Here is a 7273-nt window from a genome sequence, read left to right on the forward strand (position 1 = left end):
TGTAACACGGCGGCATTTCTCCCTACGAAGTATGGATCCATCGTTCCCGCGAAATTCCCTATTCTCCTTTCATTGGTTTCGAATGCTCTCAACCTAGGAGTTTGTACTACGGAGACTGCTCCGAGCAGCATCCTTCTTATCAGAGGGAATTCAGGGATTGCTTCCGGTAGCTTCTTGTAATCGCCCCAGTCCTTCGTCTCTTCTCTCACTTTGTGATAGGCTGCTGTGAGACGAGGCACTCTGCTCATCTCACCATTCGTTTTGTCATAGGGCCTCAGATTCCAAAGCTTTGGAAACACCTCGATGTGTCCTCTTTCTACTTCTCCCATGCGGTCACAGAAGTGATCGTCAAAATTGATGACTGTCATCTCCGGCTCCGATATTTTCGCAAACAACAGATCTTCACTCATGAGCTCCCGCAGTGTGTGCTGCTCACACCAGTTCAGTGTACTACCGTCCACTGCCGATATGAGGTTCAGGTGCAGCACCGACCTCCTATATGCTTCCACTTTAACGTCAGGGAACGCAAAGGTGACTGCTGGTCCATAGATCACTGTCACGAACTCGGTGACTCCTCTGATCAGCGCCAAGGGATCGGTCCTCATAGCCAAGCTCAGATCTGTTAATAGCGGCATGCCTCCAACATGTCGTCTAACATCTTCCTCTCTATCAATTGTTTCGTCTTCTCCGGTTCCAAAGCGATTTTGCTGCAAGAGATATTGGATCAGAGTGTGTCTCAGGTCTCTTATTTTGTTCCACGAGTCCGTGGACTTCTTCATATCCAGGCTCCTCACTCTCTCTTTCATCTGCTCTGGACAACGTACTAGTTTCATTAGTCCTCCCAAGTTTCCGTGAGTTATTGCGATCAATGTCAGAAGTCCATCTAGTCGCAGGTTCTGTATTCCATCCGTAAGCAGTATCGCCGGTCCTTTCACGAAACTCTCCGCTCCGAATGTCACGAACAAGGCTATTAATTCCACTATCGATACTTTCACTACTGCTTGGAGGAATTCCTTTATCAAATAGTGCGAGACTTTCGGGTAAACTTTTGCCAAGAAGGACGCGGTCCATCCGGCTCCCAACCCTTCTAGCATGCTGTCTGTCTCCTTTCAAATCCCTCCTGTCCCTTCACTTCCTGGGTCCAGAAGGTTTCCAGAGTAATCTGACACATTCTGTTCACGAACTCAGCTGTCTTTTCTCCGGCATTTTCCGCCAGGTTCACCTCCTTCAACAAGTAGGCGTGTATCTTAGTGATCATTACTGGGCCTTGCTGAAAAGCATCTGCACCCAATGCCGCTACTCTAGGATTCAGGTGTAGCCACTGGTTTGCTTCCGGCTTGGTTCTCAGCACCATCGCTTCCAGATGAGCTCTCGTCTCCAGTGAATTCTTTCTTCTCGTGTCTTCACTCGCCACTTCCATTGCTCGGAACCACAAGTCGTTGGACATTGCCGTGATCACTCGATGGTCATCATCTATTCCTGGTTTCAGTTTGAGTTGCCGACTGAAGTTGGACAGTTCCAACCCCAGCACTTCGTCCAACACTAACATGTGTAGCGCGTGGTCCTTGAATCCTCTCATCGCGTTTGAGATATCTGACCATACTGCAGGCAGTTCAGCCTTAAGTGGCCTCAGGTTCTCCATTTCTATCATGCGATTCGGGGCTGATATGATCACATCATATTTTCCTTCCGAAAGTAAGGCTACCATTGCATACACAAATTTCAGTCCATCCGGGAGATGTGCATATCCCGGAGACAACGCAAATACTACTCTCAACGTCACTTTGTTGAATGATCCCTCCTTCGTCGCATCCACCACTTCACCCATCGACTCCAGGATGTCTTTTATCGCTGGCCATACTGCGTTTTCTGCTGTTGCAGGATCTCTGAGCCTGCTCAGAAAACCTCTACTGTGTAGATGGTCATTGATAACAGCAAACACAATCGTTATCGGGTTCATTTCTGTCTGCCTTTGTACCCCTATAGCCAATGACACTGATTGCAATAGGTCTAGGTCAACTGCGGCCAGCATTATGACGTCCGGCCAAAACAAAGACTTAGAGGTGTACACGAACTCTGAATTCGCTACTACCATGATTTTGGCCTTTCTCATCTCTGCTTTGTCGTAGGCGGCGAAGATGGTCTCATCTTTCTTTATCGCTGTCAATCCGCCATATCTCTGGGCATCACCATCTTGGTTCACTAGTTTTGGGTACACTCTCTCCTTCACATGACCAGGTGGTGTCGTCAGTTGTCTAAATATCTTCACGTGTTGTCCAATCGGCGCTCTCGCCATCAGGAATCTTCCTGGTCTTTCTTCACGATTCCTCTCATCATGGTTCAATCTCACATCTTGCAACGGTCTTGCATTCACAGGTCCCATTGTGTTGTTGGAGGGCAGTCCCTCCAAATCGGCAAATCTCAAGGCCGTCGTGGAGCTGAAATTTATGCTAGCGGCTATCAACCAGTCTACGCCGGTTATCGAGTACAATTTGCTGACGGATAGCATCGCTCCATTCAACATCCTCCTTGCATCTTCGATGAAGCTTACTCTCTGGAGATCCAGCTTCATTAGTTCGTCTTTGTATATATGCCAAGGAGACGGTATGGACCTCGACCACAACAATGAGCCTCTGCTCGGTCTTTCCTCTCGACTGGTACTCGTCGTCTCCGATCTAGTGTCCGATCTAGATGTGCCGGCTACTTCTTCGATTGGTTGGTTGACAGGTCCTATCCTTCTCCTAGGATGAATTGTTCTCCTCATCGGTGCTTCTCCCAACCGATCCTGCACGTCTGTTCTTCGACCTGGTTCGCTGGAGCTTTGTTGCCGGTAATTCGTGACGGCTGGGACCGTACCCAGGCGTGTTTCCAGGCTAGGAGGCACAAAGGTGGTAATTACCGCATCACTCACCGTTCCCCCTTCCTTCAGCACTCCTGTGTCAAAGAGTTCTGCCTCCAGCTCCTCCAATCGTTCTTGGAAGACTCGATTCAACCAAGCTTGTCCTTCGATACTGTCGAAGTGGATGCCATCCGTGGTCAGTCTGGCCTGATCCATGGCTCTCAACTCATGCTCAATGTCCATGAGGATCATCCTTCCGGCATTTCGATTTGCTAGGTTCCTCAAGATGTTGTTTCATCTTACGACTCCCTCGTTGTGCCTTCTTCCTGAGGCTGTCAGGCTTCTCGTATTCATTGGCACAGTGCAAACGGTCAGTACCGCGCAATTGAATTTCTACCAGAGGGTAGTAAACAAACACACCATCATTGACTCCCATAGTGCTTCCTGCTCGTCTGAACCTCTGGAGATGTCATTCGTCCCAACTAAGATCATCACATTGGGGATATTCCCTGGATTCATCAGTTCCACTATCCGATATAATTGGGCTATTGTCGCGCCTCCAAAGGCCATCACCGTGGTGACCCACGAGGTCCTCAAATTCGACAGCACTCTGACTAAACTGTCTCCCAATATCAGGTGAGATATCCCGAGTGGTGGTTGCTGCAGGTTCACAGCCGGGCTCCAGGTAGCTCGATTGAAGCAGGCCCTCGGATCTGTCTCCGGAACTCCCGTGAAATCATACTTCAATTGATTATTCTTCTGCACGTCTATTACACGAGACACTTTCTTCACTGGCATCTTCCGTACTTTCCTCTCTGGGATTCTCGAGCTCCCCATGAGTGGTGTCACGTTACTCATCCCTTGTCTGATTACTGTCTGGGAGAGTTGTACTCTGCCCGTATCGTCAATCGTTCCATAGGGTGCGATCACCCCGGAACCTGGTGCATTCTTGTTAGCGACCAATCGTCCAGCTGTCTCTATCAGTTTTCTCACTGTCTGTTCTACGACGGGATCACCCAAGGTGTCACTAGGATCCGGGATTGTTACTCGGTTCGTCTCTGCTGGAAGCCGTGTCTCCGTTGTTTGACTCATTTCTCGAGGTGTCAAGAGCTCCATCGGGGACTGCCCACGAGGAATATCCCTTGCAGGTATCACTTTCTCAATGGCCGTTGTCAACGCCACCTGTTCCAATCGCTCTTTGTATTCCTGCCTTAAGCGTTCGACCCTGCTTTTTGTTGCAGTCTTCAAACAACTTTCTCCACATGTCCCGGTCTTCCTCCATCGCCAGCATGGTCTTCGTCATATCGTCTAACTCCTTCTTCGTACTTCTCAGCTGATCGTTCATCTCGTCCAGATCTTGTATGGTTTGGTTCGTCTGAACCTTCTGCGTTACTTTCGCCCTTTTTGGTGGCACAGCTGCTCTCAGTGATGAACCAGACGAGGTCGCCTCGCTGTTCATCTCCCGATGCATTCTCGTCAGCCCAGGTTTAGGCTTAGAGGGCATTGGCATCTCACCTGGTTGGTAAGTCCTAGAACTTCCCAATCCAGGCTCATTCGCCAAGTCACTCCCTGAGAGAGCCCCGTTTCTCCACCTCATCACTCTCATGTTATGGCGGTCTAGTACTCCTCTTTCTCCATATGCTGCCATCAACAGGACTTCCGTGGGGCGGTCCCCACGGTTGTCGTGCCCCAAGATGTTGATCAGGGCGGTCAGCAACATGACCACCTCTGGGTCCTCCAGAGCGAAGTCTCGTTCGATCAGCCGACGATAGATCGCATCTACCATCGGTCCTACATATGCCTCTGCCAGGTCCATCAATTCATCCAGGTTGAAGTTGTCCATTCTATTCTTTTCAAGTTTGATTTGATTCGATTCTTTGACTCAAGTGAGTAATTTAAATGATCAATCAGGATCTAGAAAAGAAATCACGAATGTCACACTTGTCAGTTTCACCTTAACATATATCGTTAAAATTTGCTTAAAACAGTTCAGATAAAAAGATATTTATCCTAAAATTTGTTAAAATCAGTTGGTTTCTAAAATTTTGGAATTCGACCTAAGATTGGACAGTCCAAACTTTGGATCTATTCCCAAGATCGTCATTCAGTTGTTCATGGTCACTAACCCCTACTTACCCATGATCTTAATAACCTAACACATAACATAACATAACACACATATCACATGTTACACACAACTTAATCTTTGGCCTAACACTCTTTCACACTTCACTCAGCCTATACTTAAGTAATATTTCTTATGTAGATATACTTGTATGTTTGTATCAGAGAATATCACGTGTACAAGCGCGTACAATTCCCGAGGATGCAGTCTTCCTCTGTTTTGATCGTACACTGGAAGCGAGAGCTCCTTCACGTCCATTTCCACAAGGAAGTCCCTCAGCCTCGTCAAAGACAAGACTAGGTTTTCTGGGTCCACGTGCTGCTTCTCGGTCGCCCTCGTTACCAAGAAGCATAAGTACTTTCCCGGTATCTGCGACACCGCCGGAGGTAAGGCTGCTACGCCCCCTATCCCTGGTCTTTGCTTCCAAAGGAATTCCACGTTTTTGTATTCTCTCTTAAAATCTGCCGCTAACGCTGTCCTAAAACTCATGTCTGCGGTGATTGCTATCGCATATGTTCTGTTTGTGAGTATGAAATCACTGTCTGTTAGTATTATGTTACTAGAATATTCATTCGGTAAATTAAAATATGACTCAACTACCCTGCCTATGCCAGGTTTCTTAGGTTCTTCGCCTGTTTCTGCTTCTAAGTCTCCTGTTTCTCTTGCTATTCTCAACTTTTTTATTATCAGGTTTTCAGTGTGGGTAAGTCCTACCCCCACTCCCCGGACAAAAATATCCATCGGCGTCCCCGTCGATCGCATACCGGATATCAAGTCAAGGTTAGAAGCTGGAATGAGAAGTTGTCCTTCCTGGGCAGCCCAGGAAGGATCATCTCGTTCGATCTTAATGTATTTCGCGCTTTCACGATCTACGTCTTGAATCGTAACGCTGGTCTCTTTAGGGTCTGATGTCATTTCGTTCAGCCACTCTAAGACACGCAGGTTCGTCAGGTCTTGTTCATTTGACTGCTGTTGCTCATCGTCGAATTCTACCTCGGGTTTCGACCAGTCGTCAACCCACTCATCGTTGTGATCATCGACTAGGTCAATGTCTTGTGACACGGTTATTTCCTCTAAACCCACTACTTCCTCCACTATTCTCTTCAGATCTATCCTATCCACTACAAAGTCGTCACCGTAAGGATTGTATTTCTTTCTTGGTCTCGTCCCGTCCTTCTGACGAGTCCGCATCGTGAACGGAAGATCTGGTTCCAAGTTCTTGGGAACCTCTATCTTTTCGGAATCCTGCCAATCTTCCTCTGCGTAGGGCAAGGTTTCATCGTCCGTTTCGATCTGTTCGTTTGGATCCAGGTCCAATGGTGTATCCGTGCCTTCCTCTACGACTTCGTTTCCATCGTTCTTCTCCCTGGTGCCTTTTTCATTGACCTCACAAGCAGGATCCATCATTAGATAATCCCCTTCTTCCATGTCTGCAGGTATACACCAGTCTTCTGTCGATGGATTGTGTGGCTTGATGTTCTCGTAGTGGGCGGCTCGGCCAGTACTCAGTCTATAAAAGCGTCCCTCCTGGTGCACCTCCGTAATCATGAAGGGTCCGCTCCATTTCTTTAGAAGTTTCTTTGTCCCTTTCGGTGGTATAACGTTCTGAAATACCCATACATAGTCTCCCACCGAGTAAGCTTTTGCGCCAGCTGCTTTCTTGTCGAATCTTTTCCTTTGCATTGCCTGTGCTTGCTGAGTATTTTGACTGCACAGATCGTTCAACTCCTGTTGACGTCTGATCACATCCCTTACGTAAACCTGTGGAGATGTTTTCTTTCCCTCATACTCTGGGTACAAGAATGTCAAGGGTAAAGACTTCTCGTGCCCCGTCAGCATCATGTGTGGACTGACCCCAGTGGTGGAGTGTTGCGTGCTATTATAAGCTCCCATCACCTGTGGAAGGTATTTGTCCCAATCGGTCATGTACCTGGAGCAATATACCCTCAGCATCGACACTAACGTCCTATTCTGTCTTTCCACTAAGCCATTCGTTTGAGGGTGGTATGTCGTGGAGTGAGCCTGAGCGACCTGTGAGCGTCTCATAAGCTCTTTCGTAAGCTCTCCTACGAAAGCTGTTCCATTATCCGATTGAAACGTCATTGGACAACCATGTCTTGCTATCCACGTGTTGATCAGGTGGTCGCATGTCTTTTCCGCCGAGGCTGTTATGCAGTGCACGGCCTCTGCATACTTCGTGAAGTGATCTATCATGACCAAGACTTGGTTATAACCGCTGTCTGTCATGCATATCTTTTGGTGATCTATCTGCACCACCTCGTTGAATTCAGACGACTCAATCGATTGTA

The sequence above is a fragment of the Symsagittifera roscoffensis genome, chromosome 4 (assembly GCF_963678635.1).
Source record: "Symsagittifera roscoffensis chromosome 4, txSymRosc1.1, whole genome shotgun sequence".
Lineage (NCBI taxonomy): Eukaryota > Metazoa > Xenacoelomorpha > Acoela > Convolutidae > Symsagittifera > Symsagittifera roscoffensis.